At 51.5% G+C, this 18148-nt stretch overlaps 1 protein-coding gene across 3 annotated transcripts in view; it reads right to left on the bottom strand.

Moving 5' to 3' along the window:
- LOC128703314 (protein bric-a-brac 2) overlaps window positions 1-18148 on the bottom strand; it is a 187834-nt gene that overhangs the window by 37899 nt on the left and 131787 nt on the right. Inside the window, exon 1 of one of the 3 annotated variants that reach the window (XM_070085315.1) lies at window positions 9297-9378. The exons of the other annotated variants lie outside the window; for them this stretch is intronic. The gene's annotated coding sequence lies outside the window, so the exon portion shown is untranslated. Of the gene's footprint in view, window positions 1-9296; window positions 9379-18148 lie in introns of those variants that run through there. 3 annotated transcript variants of the gene reach the window in all.

Raw genomic sequence — 18148 nt, 5'->3', positions numbered from 1 at the left:
CAAGAGTGTCTAAATTTTAATGGAAAACTGAGATTTCCTAAAAGTTCTTGTTTATGAGAAAGTTTGATTCTTACTCTGAGTTATAAAACACCTTTGTGTTTACCATCCCACTGTCAGCTATTTTGTTTTATAATTTTTGGTGTAATAAGTTAACATAAAATAACGTACACATAAGCGGCTATAACATAAAAAATCAAATATACGATGATATCCTTTTGATGGGTTTCAAGAGTTTTCCTACCCCATGAGGCCCGGCCCTGGGCCAGGCTGGTGCTGACCTGGACAATCAGGCTAATTCTGCTGGTGTTCCACTGGCCCACGTATCCAACATAGACTGGCTGATGTGGTATACATTTGATGAGTTTCGAAAGTACTCCCGGAGCCCGGCCATGGGCCAGGCTCATGACACTTGGTACTTGTTGAATTTCCTCTTACAGACTTTTACACTTGTTTCAGTAGTGTTTCTGATTTCTGGTTGAGTGTTAAACAGTCTGGGGCCACGAATGTTGATATGTTATTGTGCCAATGGCACCCCGGCTTTTCACTCTTTTATTTTTTTCTCATATCTCTCGTGTGCAGATTTCAGACCTGAACCTCGATTACCATCCACGTACATATCATGTATGCCACTTCCGCTACAGTAACTACATATTTGGGGCTTGGAGGCTTTTCCAGTAATTTTAATTTATTTTTTAAGTGGATCTTTGCGATCTACAAATGGTTCTATATTTATTACATCTCTAATATCTCTCCTGCCTGACTTCAAGAAGTTGGAACTTATCACCACTGAAAGTCATGTTACTTTCTACTGCACACTGAAAGACTCTACTTATTTCTTGCATTATTTTTCGTGTCTTCTGCTGTAGTAATTTTAATGCTTATATTGGTGTTATCCGCAAATGATGATATGAAACTGTGGCGAGTATTTTTTGTTTCCCCATGTCAGCTATGAGGATCAGAAAGAGTAGAGGCACCAGGACCGTGCCTTTGGGTACTGAGCTTTTTATTTTGCTAATGCTGGATTTTGCTTTGTTTATTACTGTTGTAGTAAACCAAGTTCGGAAATTTTTCCCAGTTTTATAAACGACTTCTTAGAGCAGCTTTATCTAAGGAGGAGAGGTTGCCTGGACGAGCGGTTGATACCAGCGTAGCTCACCAGGGAGGAGGTTGCCTGGAGGAGCGGTTGATACCAGCGTAGCTCACCAGGGAGGAGGTTGCCTGGAGGAGCGGTTGATACCAGCGTAGCTCACCAGGGAGGAGGTTGCCTGGAGGAGCGGTTGATACCAGCGTAGCTCACCAGGGAGGAGGTTGCCTGGAGGAGCGGTTGATACCAGCGTAGCTCACCAGGGAGGAGGTTGCCTGGAGGAGCGGTTGATACCAGCGTAGCTCACCAGGGAGGAGGTTGCCTGGAGGAGCGGTTGATACCAGCGTAGCTCACCAGGGAGGAGAGGTTGCCTGGAGGAGCGGCTGATACCAGCGTAGCTCACCAGGGAGGAGGTTGCCTGGAGGAGCGGCTGATACCAGCGTAGCTCACCAGGGAGGAGGTTGCCTGGAGGAGCGGTTGATACCAGCGTAGCTCACCAGGGAGGAGGTTGCCTGGAGGAGCGGTTGATACCAGCGTAGCTCACCAGGGAGGAGGTTGCCTGGAGGAGCAGTTGATACCAGCGTAGCTCACCAGGGAGGAGAGGTTGCCTGGAGGAGCGGCTGATACCAGCGTAGCTCACCAGGGAGGAGAGGTTGCCTGGAGGAGTGGCTGATACCAGCGTAGCTCACCAGGGAGGAGAGGTTGCCTGGAGGAGCGGTTGATACCAGCGTAGCTCACCAGGGAGGAGGTTGCCTGGAGGAGCGGTTGATACCAGCGTAGCTCACCAGGGAGGAGGTTGCCTGGAGGAGCGGTTGATACCAGCGTAGCTCACCAGGGAGGAGGTTGCCTGGAGGAGCGGTTGATACCAGCGTAGCTCACCAGGGAGGAGGTTGCCTGGAGGAGCGGTTGATACCAGCGTAGCTCACCAGGGAGGAGAGGTTGCCTGGAGGAGCGGTTGATACCAGCGTAGCTCACCAGGGAGGAGGTTGCCTGGAGGAGCGGTTGATACCAGCGTAGCTCACCAGGGAGGAGGTTGCCTGGAGGAGCGGTTGATACCAGCGTAGCTCACCAGGGAGGAGGTTGCCTGGAGGAGCGGTTGATACCAGCGTAGCTCACCAGGGAGGAGGTTGCCTGGAGGAGCGGTTGATACCAGCGTAGCTCACCAGGGAGGAGGTTGCCTGGAGGAGCGGTTGATACCAGCGTAGCTCACCAGGGAGGAGAGGTTGCCTGGAGGAGCGGCTGATACCAGCGTAGCTCACCAGGGAGGAGGTTGCCTGGAGGAGCGGCTGATACCAGCGTAGCTCACCAGGGAGGAGGTTGCCTGGAGGAGCGGTTGATACCAGCGTAGCTCACCAGGGAGGAGGTTGCCTGGAGGAGCGGTTGATATCAGCGTAGCTCACCAGGGAGGAGGTTGCCTGGAGGAGCGGTTGATACCAGCGTAGCTCACCAGGGAGGAGAGGTTGCCTGGAGGAGCGGCTGATACCAGCGTAGCTCACCAGGGAGGAGAGGTTGCCTGGAGGAGCGGCTGATACCAGCGTAGCTCACCAGGGAGGAGAGGTTGCCTGGAGGAGCGGCTGATACCAGCGTAGCTCACCAGGGAGAAGAGGTTGCCTGGAGGAGCGGTTGATACCAGCGTAGCTCACCAGGGAGGAGAGGTTGCCTGGAGGAGCGGCTGATACCAGCGTAGTTCACCAGGGAGGAGAGGTTGCCTGGACGAGCGTTTGATACCAGCGTAGCTCACCAGGGAGGAGAGGTTGCCTGGAGGAGCGGTTGATACCAGCGTAGCTCACCAGGGAGGAGAGGTTGCCTGGAGGAGCGGCTGATACCAGCGTAGCTCACCAGGGAGGAAAGGTTGCCTGGAGGAGCGGCTGATACCAGCGCAGCTCACCAGGGAGGAGAAGTTACCTGGAGGAGCGGCTGATACCTGCGTAGCTCACCAGGGAGGAGAGGTTGCCTGGAGGAACGGCTGATACCAGCGCAGCTCACCAGGGAGAGGTTACCTGGAGGAGCGGCTCATACCAGCACAGCTCACCAGGGAGGAGTTGTTACCTAGAGGAGCGGCTGATACCAGCACAGCTCACCAGGGAGGAGAGGTTACCTGGAGGAGCGGCTGATACCAGCACAGCTCACCAGGGAGGAGAGGTTGCCTGGAGGAGCGGCTGATACCAGCACAGCTCACCAGGGAGGAGAGGTTGCGTGGAGGAGCAGCTGATACCAGCACAGCTCACCAGGGAGGAGAGGTTGCCTGGAGGAGCGGCTGATACCAGCATAGCTCACCAGGGAGGAGGTTGCCTGGAGGAGCGGTTGATACCAGCGTTGCTCACCAGGGAGGAGAGGTTACCTGGAGGAATGGCTGATACCAGCGTAGCTCACCAGGGAGGAGAGGTTGCCTGGTGGAGCGGCTGATACCAGCGTAGCTCACCAGGGAGGAGAGGTTGCCTGGAGGAGCGGCTGATACCAGCGTAGCTCACCAGGGAGGAGAGGTTGCCTGGTGGAGCGGCTGATACCAGCGTAGCTCACCAGGGAGGAGAGGTTGCCTGGTGGAGCGGCTGATACCAGCGTAGCTCACCAGGGAGGAGAGGTTGCCTGGAGGAGCGGCTGATACCAGCGTAGCTCACCAGGGAGGAGAGGTTGCCTGGAGGAGCGGCTGATACCAGCGTAGCTCACCAGGGAGGAGAGGTTGCCTGGAGGAGCGGCTGATACCAGCGTAGCTCACCAGGGAGGAGAGGTTGCCTGGAGGAGCGGCTGATACCAGCGTAGCTCACCAGGGAGGAGAGGTTGCCTGGAGGAGCGGCTGATACCAGCGTAGTTCACCAGGGAGGAGAGGTTGCCTGGACGAGCGAGCGTTCACCAGGGAGGAGGTTGCCTGGAGGAGCGGTATACCAGCGTAGCTCACCAGGGAGGATGAGGTTGCCTGGAGGAGCGGTTGATACCAGCGTAGCTCACCAGGGAGGAGAGGTTGCCTGGAGGAGCGGTTTACCAGCCTCACCAGGGAGGAGAGGTTGCCTGGAGGAGCGGTTGATACCAGCGTAGCTCACCAGGGAGGAGAGGTTGCCTGGAGGAGCGGCTGATACCAGCGTAGCTCACCAGGGAGGAGAGGTTATCTGGAGGAGCGGCTGATACCAGCACAGCTCACCAGGGAGGAGAAGTTACCTGGGGGAGCGGCTGATACCAGCATAGCTCACCAGGGAGGAGAAGTTACCTGGAGGATCGGCTGATACCAGCGTAGCTCACCAGGGAGGAGAGGTTGTCTGGAGGAACGGCTGATGCCAGCGCAGCTCACCAGGGAGGAGAGGTTACCTGGAGGAGCGGCTGATACCAGCACAGCTCACCAGGGAGGAGAAGTTACCTGGGGGGAGCGGCTGATACCAGCATAGCTCACCAGGGAGGAGAGGTTATCTGGAGGAGTGGCTGATACCAGCACAGCTCACCAGGGAGGAGAGGTTGTCTGGAGGAGCGGCTGATGCCAGCGCAGCTCACCAGGGAGGAGAGGTTACCTGGAGGAGCGGCTGATACCAGCACAGCTCACCAGGGAGGAGAAGTTACCTGGGGGAGCGGCTGATACCAGCATAGCTCACCAGGGAGGAGAGGTTATCTGGAGGAGCGGCTGATACCAGCACAGCTCACCAGGGAGGAGAGGTTGCCTGGAGGAGCGGCTGATACCAGCGCAGCTCACCAGGGAGGAGAGGTTACCTGGAGGAGCAGCTGATACCAGCACAGCTCACCAGGGAGGAGAGGTTGCCTGGAGGAGCGGCTGATACCAGCGCAGCTCACCAGGGAGGAGAGGTTGCCTGGAGGAGCGGCTGATACCAGCGCAGCTCACCAGGGAGGAGAGGTTGCCTGGAGGAGTGGCTGATACCAGCGCAGCTCACCAGGGAGGAGAGGTTACCTGGAGGAGCGGCTGATACCAGCACAGCTCACCAGGGAGGAGAGGTTGCCTGGAGGAGCGGCTGATACCAGCGCAGCTCACCAGGGAGGAGGTTTCCTGGAGGAGCGGCTGATACCAGCACAGCTCACCAGGGAGGAGAGGTTACCTGGAGGAGCGGCTGATACCAGCACAGCTCACCAGGGAGGAGAGGTTGCCTGGAGGAGAGGCTGATACCAGCACAGCTCACCAGGGAGGAGAGGTTGCCTGGAGGAGTGGCTGATACCAGCGCAGCTCACCAGGGAGGAGAGGTTGCCTGGAGGAGTGGCTGATACCAGCGCAGCTCAAAAGGGAGGAGAGGTTGCCTGGAGGAGCGGCTGATACCAGCGCAGCTCACCAGGGAGGAGCGGCTGATACCAGCGCAGCTCACCAGGGAGGAGCGGCTGATACCAGCGCAGCTCACCAGGGAGGAGCGGCTGATACCAGCGCAGCTCACCAGGGAGGAGCGGCTGATACCAGCGCAGCTCACCTGTGATTGTAGTCCTCGACTTATCTAATACCTGACTCTCACTCACCTGTGGTATTCCCGCTGCACCTTGGTCAAACTTCCACGCTAGGTAAAGTATTAGACTTACTTATCACCTTTCACCTAGTTGTACTCACCTAGTTGTGATTGCAGGGGTCGATTCACAGCCCCTGGCCCAGCCTCTTCACCGGTCCCTACTATGTGCGCACTCGCCTATTTGCGGGTGCAAGGGTCATCCTGTCTCTGTCCACCTTGTCAATTCCTCGCAGTATTTTGTATGTCGTTATCACGTCTCCCCTAACACTCCTGCCCTCCAGTGTCGTCAGGCCAATTTCCCTTAACCTTTCTTCGTAGGACATAACCCTTAGCTCCGGAACTAGCCTTGTTACAAACTTTTGTACTTTCTCTAATTTCTTGACGTGCTTGATCAGGTGTGGGTTCCAAACTGGTGGTGCATACTCCAGTATGGGCCTGATGTACATGATGTACAGAGTCTTGAAGAAGTTCTTACTGAGGTATCGGAACGCTATTCTCAGGTTTGCCAGGCGCCCAAATACTGCAGCAGTTATCTGGCTGATGTGCGCCTCAGGAGATGTGCTCGGCATTATACTTATCCCAAGATCCTTTTCCTTGAGTGAGGTTTGTAGTCTTTGGCCACTTAGCCTATACTCTGTCTGCGGTCTTCTTTGCCCCTCCCCGATCTTCATGAGTTTGCATCTGGCCGGGTTAAATTCGAGGAGCCAGTTGTCATTCACATATACCAAAAGCAGCACAGGTCCGAGGACTGACCCCTGTGGAACCCCGCTCGTCACAGGTGCCCACTGTGATACCTCGTCACGTACCATGACTCGTTGTTGCCTCCCTGTCAGGTATTCTCTGATCCACTGCAGTACCCTTCCTGTTATATGTGCCTGATCCTCTAGCTTTTGCACTAATCTCTTGTGAGGAACTGTGTCAAAGGCCTTCTTGCAGTCCAAGAAAATGCAATCAACCCACCCCTCTCTCTCATGTCTTTCTTCCGTTACCTTGCCATAAAACCCCAGTAAGTTTGTGACACAGGATTTGCCTTCTATTAATCCGTGCTGGTTGTCGTTTATGAGCTTGTTCCGTCTAGGTGCTCCACCACTCTCCTGATAATCTTTCCAATGACTTTACATTCTATACACGTCAGTGACACTGGTCTGTAGTCTAGTACCTCATGTCTGTCTCCTTTTTTAAAAATGGGGACTACATTTGCCGTCTCCCATATCTCAGGTACCTGCCCAGTTTCAGTGGATGTGTTGAAAATTGTTGTTAGTGGCACACACAGTGTCTCTGTTTCCTCTCTAAGGACCCACGGAGATATGTCCGGTCCCACCGCCTTTGAGGTATCAAGGTCACTTCCCAGAATTCTTTCTGTCTCCGCTGTAAATACTTCCTTAAATCTCATATTGAGCTCCTCACATACTTCTTGGTCGTTTCTTGTGAGCTCCCCACCTTCCTTCCTCAGCCTGATTACCTGATAGTTGACTGTTCACTTCCTCCTGTGTGTGTGTGTACTCTTCTATTTGTGATTGCAGGGGTCGATTAACAGCTTCTGGCCCCTCCTCTTATCTAGCGTATGTTTGTGTGTGTGTGTGTGTACACATGTGTATGCATGTACACATGTGTATGAATCACTCGGTAATGTTGGTAACGGAGTCCCACAGAGTAAACTTTAGAATAAAATATATTAACAGTGTTCAGAGTGGAAAAAATATTTCTTGTTCTGTTTTTTCCTCCCATCTTTATTACTTTTGGGGTTTTCTCTCGTATATGTCACAGAAACCAATTGACCATAATAATGAAAGTGTGAAGCCGATTAAAAATAACACTGGTGGATTGTACCCGCATATGATGATACCTTCAGCTGCTACACCTTTCCACTGTCTCAAGTATACAAGTTACCATCCTCATTCCTCTGTATTAAATTTAAAAAAATAATCTTGCTGTACAGACATATGTCTTATTCATAAACTTGTCAGTGCTGTACAACTTTGATGTAATGAGGAATTTATCCAACTTGAGTCCGTCACTGGATGCTCTGTAAGAAGACAAATATCCTGACGCAATTTGAAAAGCCTCTGCGAAAGTCTTATTAAGTATGTATAATCAAGGTGTAGTATCTCACACTATAGATGCCAAGCACATTTATTCATTATTCATTAATCGGACTCAAATACTAATAGTCAACAAAATAAAATCAGGGTTCAACCCAATGGGAGGGTCTCTTTCTCAGTGCTCGTCCAAGTTCTCTTTCCCATCCTGATAAATTATTGAACATTAAAATGGTATAAAATACCGACAGGTTGTTAGGTAAGACACATATGCAACAGTTAGGTATCTTTATTATGAAACGTTTCGCCTACACAGTAGGCTTCTTCAGTCAAGTACAGAAAAGTTGATAGAAGCAGAAGATACTTGAAGACGATGTAATCAGTCCATCACCCTTAAAGTTTTGAGGTGGTCAGTCCCTCAGTCTGGAGAAGAGCATTCTCCAGACTGAGGGACTGACCACCTCAAAACTTTAAGGGTGATGGACTGATTACATCGTCTTCAAGTATCTTCTGCTTCTATCAACTTTTCTGTACTTGACTGAAGAAGCCTACTGTGTAGGCGAAACGTTTCATAATAAAGATACCTAACTGTTGCATATGTGTCTTACCTGATAAATTATTGTTGACAAATATTTAAATCAAAATTTGTAATATCCATCACAGACGATACTAGCATGTGTATGAGAGTAACATTCATCGAGCAATCCTCCCAGGCCACAGAAGATCTTAACCGGGGGTATCCATGTCCCTTGAGGGTATGAATACCCAATAATGGGGGTATTGGACTCGGTCTCTAAACAGTTTCAAAACACTACATTTTTACCACAACGCAACATTATTGCAACTACACTAAGCTATCACCACTACGTAACACGAAGAAAATGTTACTTTAGCATAAACTATCCATATGTAAAGTAACACCAAACTATTGACATCAGCATCACTATCTGGTGGTGATGATGATAATTTCCAGTCTGATGAAGGGGGGAAGGTATGGCCACATATTGGGCAATCTATTGTAGGACTGTAAACGTAACAAGGTAAAGTACCCGTGCTCCAGTGAGTCACACAAAGTGACACCTAACGTAGACAAATTTCAGTTGCTGTACCATACTATGCATGCTATACCATAGCAAATTGTTGAGTGAAAAATTGGAACATGATGTAGAGCAATCAAATTACTCGACGGAACTTAAGAGGATTATCAGGGACGTTGTTTAAACATTTGGAAGACGAATATTATTAATTTTCTATCGAAGAAGAGAATGAAATCGGAGGCTGCCATAGTGAAGAGCTCTGTTCCCCTATTCAATTTCTTATTCTCGTATCCGACATAGAGACATAAATCATAGAAGAGTAACATAGCCTGCAGACGATGTTACAATCTGTATGAGAGTGGCATCCACCGTTACTCCGAAATGGAAAGACGGGAAATAAAGACTGCAACGGAATATAAAACAAATTCGAATCACTCAACAGAGAATAAGACTAATGTGAGAGACCTGGGAATGATTATGTCACATCTCACCTTCAATGATCATACGTTGAGATACAAACGCTTAGAATTTGATGACTGCCAAGAGCCGTAATCCAGGTTTGATATGAGAACCGGTTGGGAAGGTAACGATCCCAGGAATCATCAACAGGTACGTAGTCAACACCTGCGAGAAACTCCATTGAGATCCCGATAAAAGACAATTTTGGGGAAACACAATGGAAAACAAGGTAAGGGAGCCAGGCACCTACCTTGAGAGACACTGTGACACTGCCTGAGACGCAGCAGCAGTCACTCAACTTAGACAAAACCACCACCGGATGTATCTCCTGTTTGTCACTGATCAATAATAAAAAAAATCATCCACAAATTTCTTTAAAAACAACGCATTGTAGCTGATAATAGTTGACAAAATTGTGAGCGGATATAAAACCGTATCTATTTTCCTGTAGAGGATCGGCAAGGATCTGCCAGGCATGTTAAAGGATCTGCTGCCAGATTTGAAACTCAACCTTCGACATACCTTTGAAAGGTTTCAAGAGTTTGTCTACTTCCGTACAGCCACTAGTTTGTGGATGCAGGGGTCAGGGGGTCGAGTCTCAGCTCTCGGTCCTGCTTCTTGCCACTTGTTGGATTTACTCCCTCATAGCCTCGTGAGCCCTGTTATACCTATTTCTTGAAAGTATGTTTAAACCTGCCTCAACTACTTGTCCAGATCATTCCACTTTCAAACAACCCTGAGGCTGGGGTATGCTTCATATCCCCCTGACACATTTATTGTATGTTTCTACATATTTCCTGCTTGAACAGTCTATCCCTGTCCATCCTATCAGGTTCACCAAATATTTTGTATATTGTTACCCTGGTTCTCCTGTCCTTTCATGGGAATGGATTTAATTCATTTAGTCCCCCCTCACTGCCTGTTTCCCTTAGGTCTTTTAAGAGGAAACTGGACAAGTATCTTCACCAGGTGCCAGATCAACTAGGCTGTGATGAATACGTGGGGCAGCGACCCTTCAGCAGGAACAGCCTGGTTGACCAGGCAAGCACCAGACGACCCTGGCCCATGGCCAGGCTTCGAGAGTGGTGAAACTCTCGAAACTCTTCAAAAGTATATCAAAGGTAGCCTCGTTGCATACCTCTGCACTTTCTCCTGTTTTTTAACATGCTATTAACAGATGAACTTCTCATGCTGGTGCATCATGTTCCAACGTTAGTCTGTTATATGTTGTGTATACAGTGGACCCTCGGTTAACGATATTTTTTTCATTCCAGAAGTATGTTCAGGTGCCAGTACTCACCGAATTTGTTCCCATAAGGAATATTGTGAAGTAGATTAGTCCATTTCAGACCCCCAAACATACACGTACAAACGCACTTACATAAATACACTTACATAATTGGCCGCATTGGGAGGTGATCGTTAAGCGGGGGTCCACTGTATATCCGTGAATGACTCTTTGTTGAGATCCCTGAAAGCTGGTCTAAGATTTGCTTAGTAAGCATTCACTGCAAAGATCATTAGGGTGGTGTGTGCTTTTTACATTGTGATTGACACTATGCTCTTCCCTTTCTGCCTTGCGTGAGGTTTGTAGCATCTCTCCCTCAAGTCTTTACCCAGTTTCCGATCTTTTTTACCCCTTCCCTAGTATTCTTACCCTTCCGTTTGCTGGAGCTAAATTCCAGTAGCAACTTGTCTGATCAATCCTGCAGTTTGACCTAGTCCATGAGTAGAATAAACCTCACTGAGATTTATTCTCCTCATTAATTTTATATTATCTGCAAAGTGGAATATATCTCACTCTGTCTCTTCTGGTCTGCCATTGACATTTAACAGAAATAGTACTGGTCTTAATTCCAATTTCTGCAGAACGTTACTTCTTACATTCTCCCATTCTGGAATCTCTTCTCGGATGCTCACACTATATCTCCTTCCAGTGAGGTACTCTTTGGTATTCCTGCTTGTCACTCAAATTTTTGTCGCACTCTGCCGTGGGGTACAATATCAAATACCTTCTTGAAGTCTGAGAATATGAAGTTCTCCCATTCCTTTCTCTCGTCTGCCTCGCTTCTGTTACTTTGGCATAGAACTCCAGCAGGATTGTGAGACAAGACTGCCGTCTCTCAACCTCCGCTGGAGAAGTAAGAAACCCCACTACGATGTGACACGAAACAACATGGGAACATATGCAGCGGTGTGACCGCATTTAAACCAAACATGGGGACAACATACAAAAGTCCAAAGATGGCTCACGAGATGACTCCCAAATCTAAAAAAAAAATAAAAATACATACTTGTAGCAGGCTGAAAAGTTGATAGGAGGCAAATAAAATACACGATAACCACTTGGGTGGGTGGGAAACGGCCAGTGTATTAAATAATATCAAGAGGAAAGAATACGAAGAGATACCGAAATCGTTTAAAATTGTTTTCACAAAGCGGTGTAACGATGCAATGAATAACATACGCCGGGCGATATAGCCGGGTACATTAACTCGCCTCTCCCTTGTCGGAGTTCGGTGGTTCGAGCCTGTAGCCTTAAAAAACGATTACGAGAGGATATACCTTTGAAGAGGAAGTTGCTAGTGCTAAAACAAATCAATTTTTACACAAATAACCCTCATATAGGAGAGAGAAATTCCTCTCTCCTATATGTGGGTTATTCGTGTATTGTTCCAGTCACGGTATTATGCCGTCTTCTTCTACAGTAGAAATTTAATGCTACTTACGATAATACTGTAGAAGGGACACCACGAGAATAACAGCGCCCCTACAGCAACAAACAGGCTTTTGTTTACTAACAGGTATTTGTTTACTAACAGGCTTTTGTTTACTAACAGGTATTTGTTTACTAACAGGTATTTGTTTGATGAACATCAAAATGGTATACAATACCGACAGGTTGGTAGGTAAGACACATAGGCAACAGTTAGGCAACTTTATTCCGAAACGTTTCGCCTACACAGTAGGCTTCTTCAGTCGAATACTTTCAAGTGAGAACTGTTGGATCTGAGAGGGACCTGACCTCTCAGTGGTTACACTCTCACTACTACTACTCTGCACCTCTCCTTCTGACAGTATTTAAGTCTCCGCACTGTCGCTTGATCTTCAGATAGTCCCTGACTATGGAACTGAACTTCTCCAGGCCGAGGGACTGACAACCTCAAATTCTACGACTTCAAGGGTGATGGACTGATTACATCGTCTTCACATCTCTACTGTTCCTGCCTACTTTCTGTATTCGACTGAAGAAGCCTACTGTGTAGGCGAAACGTTTCGGAATAAAGTTGCCTAACTGTTGCCTATGTGTCTTACCTACCAACCAGGTATTTGTTTACTAACAGGTATTTGTTTACTAACAGGTATTTGTTTACTAACAGGTATTTGTTTACTAACAGCACCTCGCACTTCATACATACGAGGAGGAACTTATATAATATTTGGATCCCTGTATTAAGGAACTTAATGTTAGAACTGTCTCGTCTGATCAAACATTTTCAAAAAACAGTTTAGTCCCATACACGAGGTGATAGTAATAGTAGTAGTAGTAATAGTACTAGTAATAGTAGTAGCAGTAATAGCAGCAGTAGTAGTAATAGTAGTAGTAGTAATAGTAGTAGTAGTAGTAGTAATAGTAGTACTAGTAATAGTAGTAGTACTACTATTACTAATACTACTACTATCACTAGTAGTACTAGTAAAAGTAGTAGTACTATTACTAATAATAGTAGTAGTAGTAATGATAGTAGTAATAGTATTAGTAGTAGTAATAAAAGTAGTAGTATAATAGTAGCAGTGATAACAGTAGTAGTAGTATAATAGTAGTAGTATTAATAGTAACAAGAGTAGTAGTAATAGTAATAGTAATAGTAATAGCAGTAGTAATAGTAGTAGTAATATTAATAGCAGTACAAGTGAGGACCCTCCATAAGAGAGATGTGAGGACCGTCCATAAGAGGCTGACAGGTGAGGATCCTCCACAAGAAGCTGCTGGTTGGGACAGATGTGAGGACCCTCCATAAGAGGCTGCTGGTCGGGACAGATGTGTGGACCCTCCATAAGAGGCTGCTGGTCGGGACAGATGTGAGGACCCTCCATAAGAGGCTGCTGGTCGGGACAGATGTGAGGACCGTCCATAAGAGGCTGCTGGTCGGGACAGGTGAGGATCCTCCACAAGAAGCTGCTGGTTGGGACAGATGTGAGGACCCTCCATAAGAGGCTGCTGGTCGGGACAGATGTGAGGACCCTCCACAATAGGCTGCTGGTCGGGACAGATGTGAGGACCCTCCATAAGAGGCTGCTGGTCGGGACAGATGTGAGGACCCTCCATAAGAGGCTGCTGGTCGGGACAGATGTGAGGACCCTCCATAAGAGGCTGCTGGTCGGGACAGATGTGAGGACCCTCCATAAGAGGCTGCTGGTCGGGACAGATGTGAGGACCCTCCATAAGAGGCTGCTGGTCGGGACAGATGTGTGGACCCTCCATAAGAGGCTGCTGGTCGGGACAGATGTGAGGACCCTCCATAAGAGGCTGCTGGTCGGGACAGATGTGAGGACCCTCCATAAGAGGCTGCTGGTCGGGACAGATGTGAGGACCCTCCACAAGAGGCTGCTGGTCGGGACAGATGTGAGGACCCTCCATAAGAGGCTGCTGGTCGGGACAGGTGAGGATCCTCCACAAGAAGCTGCTGGTTGGGACAGATGTGAGGACCCTCCATAAGAGGCTGCTGGTCGGGACAGATGTGAGGACCCTCCACAAGAGGCTGCTGGTCGGGACAGATGTGAGGACCCTCCATAAGAGGCTGCTGGTCGGGACAGATGTGAGGACCCTCCACAAGAGGCTGCTGGTCGGGACAGATGTGTGGACCCTCCATAAGAGGCTGCTGGTCGGGACAGATGTGTGGACCCTCCATAAGAGGCTGCTGGTCGGGACAGATGTGAGGACCCTCCATAAGAGGCTGCTGGTCGGGACAGATGTGAGGACCCTCCATAAGAGGCTGCTGGTCGGGACAGATGTGAGGACCCTCCACAAGAGGCTGCTGGTCGGGACAGATGTGAGGACCCTCCACAAGAGGCTGCTGGTCGGGACAGGTGAGGATCCTCCACAAGAGGCTGCTGATCGGGACAGATGTGAGGACCCTCCACAAGAGGCTGCTGGTCGGGACAGATGTGAGGACCCTCCACAAGAGGCTGCTGGTCGGGACAGATGTGAGGACCCTCCACAAGAGGCTGCTGGTCGGGACAGATGTGAGGACCCTCCACAAGAGGCTGCTGGTCGGGACAGATGTGAGGACCCTCCACAAGAGGCTGCTGGTCGGGACAGATGTGAGGACCCTCCACAAGAGGCTGCTGGTCGGGACAGATGTATGGACCCTCCACAAGAGGCTGCTGGTCGGGACAGATGTGTGGACCCTCCATAAGAGGCTGCTGGTCGGGACAGATGTGAGGACCCTCCACAAGAGGCTGCTGGTCGGGACAGATGTGTGGACCCTCCACAAGAGGCTGCTGGTCGGGACAGATGTGTGGACCCTCCATAAGAGGCTGCTGGTCGGGACAGATGTGAGGACCCTCCACAAGAGGCTGCTGGTCGGGACAGATGTGAGGACCCTCCATAAGAGGCTGCTGGTCGGGACAGATGTGAGGACCCTCCACAAGAGGCTGCTGGTCGGGACAGATGTGAGGACCCTCCATTAGAGGCTGATGGTCGGGACAGATGTGAGGACCCTCCATAAGAGGCTGCTGGTCGGGACAGATGTGTGGACCCTCCACAAGAGGCTGCTGGTCGGGACAGATGTGTGGACCCTCCACAAGAGGCTGCTGGTCGGGACAGATGTGTGGACCCTTCACAAGAGGCTGCTGGTCGGGAAAGATGTGAGGATCCTCCACAAGAGGCTGCTGGTCGGGACAGATGTGAGGACCCTCCACAAGAGGCTGGTGGTCGGGACAGATGTGAGGACCCTCCACAAGAGAATGGTGGTCGGGACAGATGTGAGGACCCTCCACAAGAGGCTGCTGGTCGGGACAGATGTGAGGACCCTCCACAAGAGGCTGCTGGTCGGGACAGATGTGAGGACTCTCCACAAGAGGCTGGTGGTCGGGACAGATGTGAGGACCCTCCACAAGAGGCTGGTGGTCGAGACAGATGTGAGGACCCTCCACAAGAGGCTGGTGGTCGGGACAGATGTGAGGACCCTCCACAAGAGGCTGCTGGTCGGGACAGATGTGTGGACCCTCCATAAGAGGCTGCTGGTCGGGACAGACGTGTGGACCCTCCACAAGAGGCTGCTGGTCGGGACAGATGTGAGGACCCTCCATAAGAGGCTGCTGGTCGGGACAGATGTGAGTACCCTCCACAAGAGGCTGCTGGTCGGGACAGATGTGAGGACCCTCCATAAGAGGCTGCTGGTCGGGACAGATGTGAGGACCCTCCACAAGAGGCTGCTGGTCGGGACAGATGTGTGGACCCTCCACAAGAGGCTGCTGGTCGGGACAGATGTGAGGACCCTCCACAAGAGGCTGCTGGTCGGGACAGATGTGAGGACCCTCCACAAGAGGCTGCTGGTCGGGACAGATGTGTGGACCCTCCATAAGAGGCTGCTGGTCGGGACAGATGTGAGGACCCTCCACAAGAGGCTGCTGGTCGGGACAGATGTGAGGACCCTCCACAAAAGGCTGGTGGTCGGGACAGATGTGTGGACCCTCCACAAGAGGCTGCTGGTCGGGACAGATGTGTGGACCCTCCACAAGAGGCTGCTGGTCGGGACAGATGTGAGGACCCTCCATAAGAGGCTGCTGGTCGGGACAGATGTGAGGACCCTCCACAAGAGGCTGCTGGTCGGGACAGATGTGAGGACCCTCCATAAGAGGCTGCTGGTCGGGACAGATGTGAGGACCCTCCACAAGAGGCTGCTGGTCGGGACAGATGTGTGGACCCTCCACAAGAGGCTGCTGGTCGGGACAGATGTGAGGACCCTCCACAAGAGGCTGCTGGTCGGGACAGATGTGAGGACCCTCCACAAGAGGCTGCTGGTCGGGACAGATGTGTGGACCCTCCATAAGAGGCTGCTGGTCGGGACAGATGTGAGGACCCTCCACAAGAGGCTGCTGGTCGGGACAGATGTGAGGACCCTCCACAAGAGGCTGCTGGTCGGGACAGATGTGAGGACTCTCCACAAGAGGCTGCTGGTCGGGACAGATGTGTGGACCCTCCACAAGAGGCTGCTGGTCGGGACAGATGTGAGGACCCTCCATAAGAGGCTGCTGGTCGGGAGAGATGTGAGGACCCTCCACAAGAGGCTGCTGGTCGGGACAGATGTGTGGACCCTCCACAAGAGGATGCTGGTCGGGACAGATGTGAGGACCCTCCACAAGAGGCTGCTGGTCGGGACAGATGTGAGGACCCTCCACAAGAGGCTGCTGGTCGGGACAGATGTGAGGACCCTCCACAAGAGGCTGCTGGTCGGGACAGATGTGAGGACCCTCCACAAGAGGCTGCTGGTCGGGACAGATGTGAGGACCCTCCATAAGAGGCTGCTGGTCGGGACAGATGTGAGGACCCTCCACAAGAGGCTGCTGGTCGGGACAGATGTGAGGACCCTCCATAAGAGGCTGCTGGTCGGGACAGATGTGAGGACCCTCCACAAGAGGCTGCTGGTCGGGACAGGTGTGAGGACCCTCCACAAGAGGCTGCTGGTCGAGACAGATGTGAGGACCCTCCATAAGAGGCTGCTGGTCGGGATAGATGTGAGGACCCTCCACAAGAGGCTGCTGGTCGGGACAGATGTGAGGACCCTCCACAAGAGGCTGCTGGTCGGGACGGATGTGAGGACCCTCCACAAGAGGCTGCTGGTCGGGACAGATGTGAGGACCCTCCACAAGAGGCTGCTGGTCGGGACAGATGTGAGGACCCTCCATAAGAGGCTGCTGGTCGGGACAGATGTGTGGACCCTCCACAAGAGGCTGCTGGTCGGGACAGATGTGTGGACCCTCCACAAGAGGCTGCTGGTCGGGACAGATGTGAGGACCCTCCACAAGAGGCTGCTGGTCGGGACAGATGTGAGGACCCTCCACAAGAGGCTGCTGGTCGGGACAGATGTGTGGACCCTCCACAAGAGGCTGCTGGTCGGGACAGATGTGAGGACTCTCCATAAGAGGCTGCTGGTCGGGACAGATGTGTGGACCCTCCACAAGAGGCTGCTGGTCGGGACAGATGTGAGGACCCTCCACAAGAGGCTGCTGGTCGGGACAGATGTGAGGACCCTCCATAAGAGGCTGCTGGTCGGGACAGATGTGTGGACCCTCCACAAGAGGCTGCTGGTCGGGACAGATGTGAGGACCCTCCATAAGAGGCTGCTGGTCGGGACAGATGTGTGGACCCTCCACAAGAGGCTGCTGGTCGGGACAGATGTGTGGACCCTCCAGAAGAGGCTGCTGGTCGGGACAGATGTGAGGACCCTCCACAAGAGGCTGCTGGTCGGGACAGATGTGTGGACCCTCCATAAGAGGCTGCTGGTCGGGACAGATGTGAGGATCCTCCACAAGAGGCTGCTGCTCGGGACAGATGTGAGGACCCTCCACAAGAGGCTGCTGGTCGGGACAGATGTGTGGACCCTCCACAAGAGGCTGCTAGTCGGGACAGATGTGAGGACCCTCCACAAGAGGCTGCTGGTCGGGACAGATGTGAGGACCCTCCACAAGAGGCTGCTGGTCGGGACGGATGTGAGGACCCTCCACAAGAGGCTGCTGGTCGGGACAGATGTGTGGACCCTCCACAAGAGGCTGCTGGTCGGGACAGATGTGAGGACCCTCCACAAGAGGCTGCTGGTCGGGACAGATGTGAGGACCCTCCACAAGAGGCTGCTGGTCGGGACAGATGTGAGGACCCTCCACAAGAGGCTACTGGTCGGAACAGATGTGAGGACCCTCCACAAGAGGCTGCTGGTCGGGACAGATGTGTGGACCCTCCACAAGAGGCTGCTGGTCGGGACAGATGTGAGGACCCTCCACAAGAGGCTGCTGGTCGGGACAGATGTGAGGACCGTCCATAGGAGGCTGCTGGTCGGGACAGATGTGAGGACCCTTCATAAGAGGCTGCTGGTCGGG

This window comes from Cherax quadricarinatus, chromosome 15 (assembly GCF_038502225.1).
Source record: "Cherax quadricarinatus isolate ZL_2023a chromosome 15, ASM3850222v1, whole genome shotgun sequence".
NCBI classification, from domain to species: Eukaryota; Metazoa; Arthropoda; class Malacostraca; order Decapoda; family Parastacidae; genus Cherax; species Cherax quadricarinatus.
Note: the sequence above shows the minus strand (reverse complement) of the source record. Positions and strands in the feature narration are given on the sequence as shown.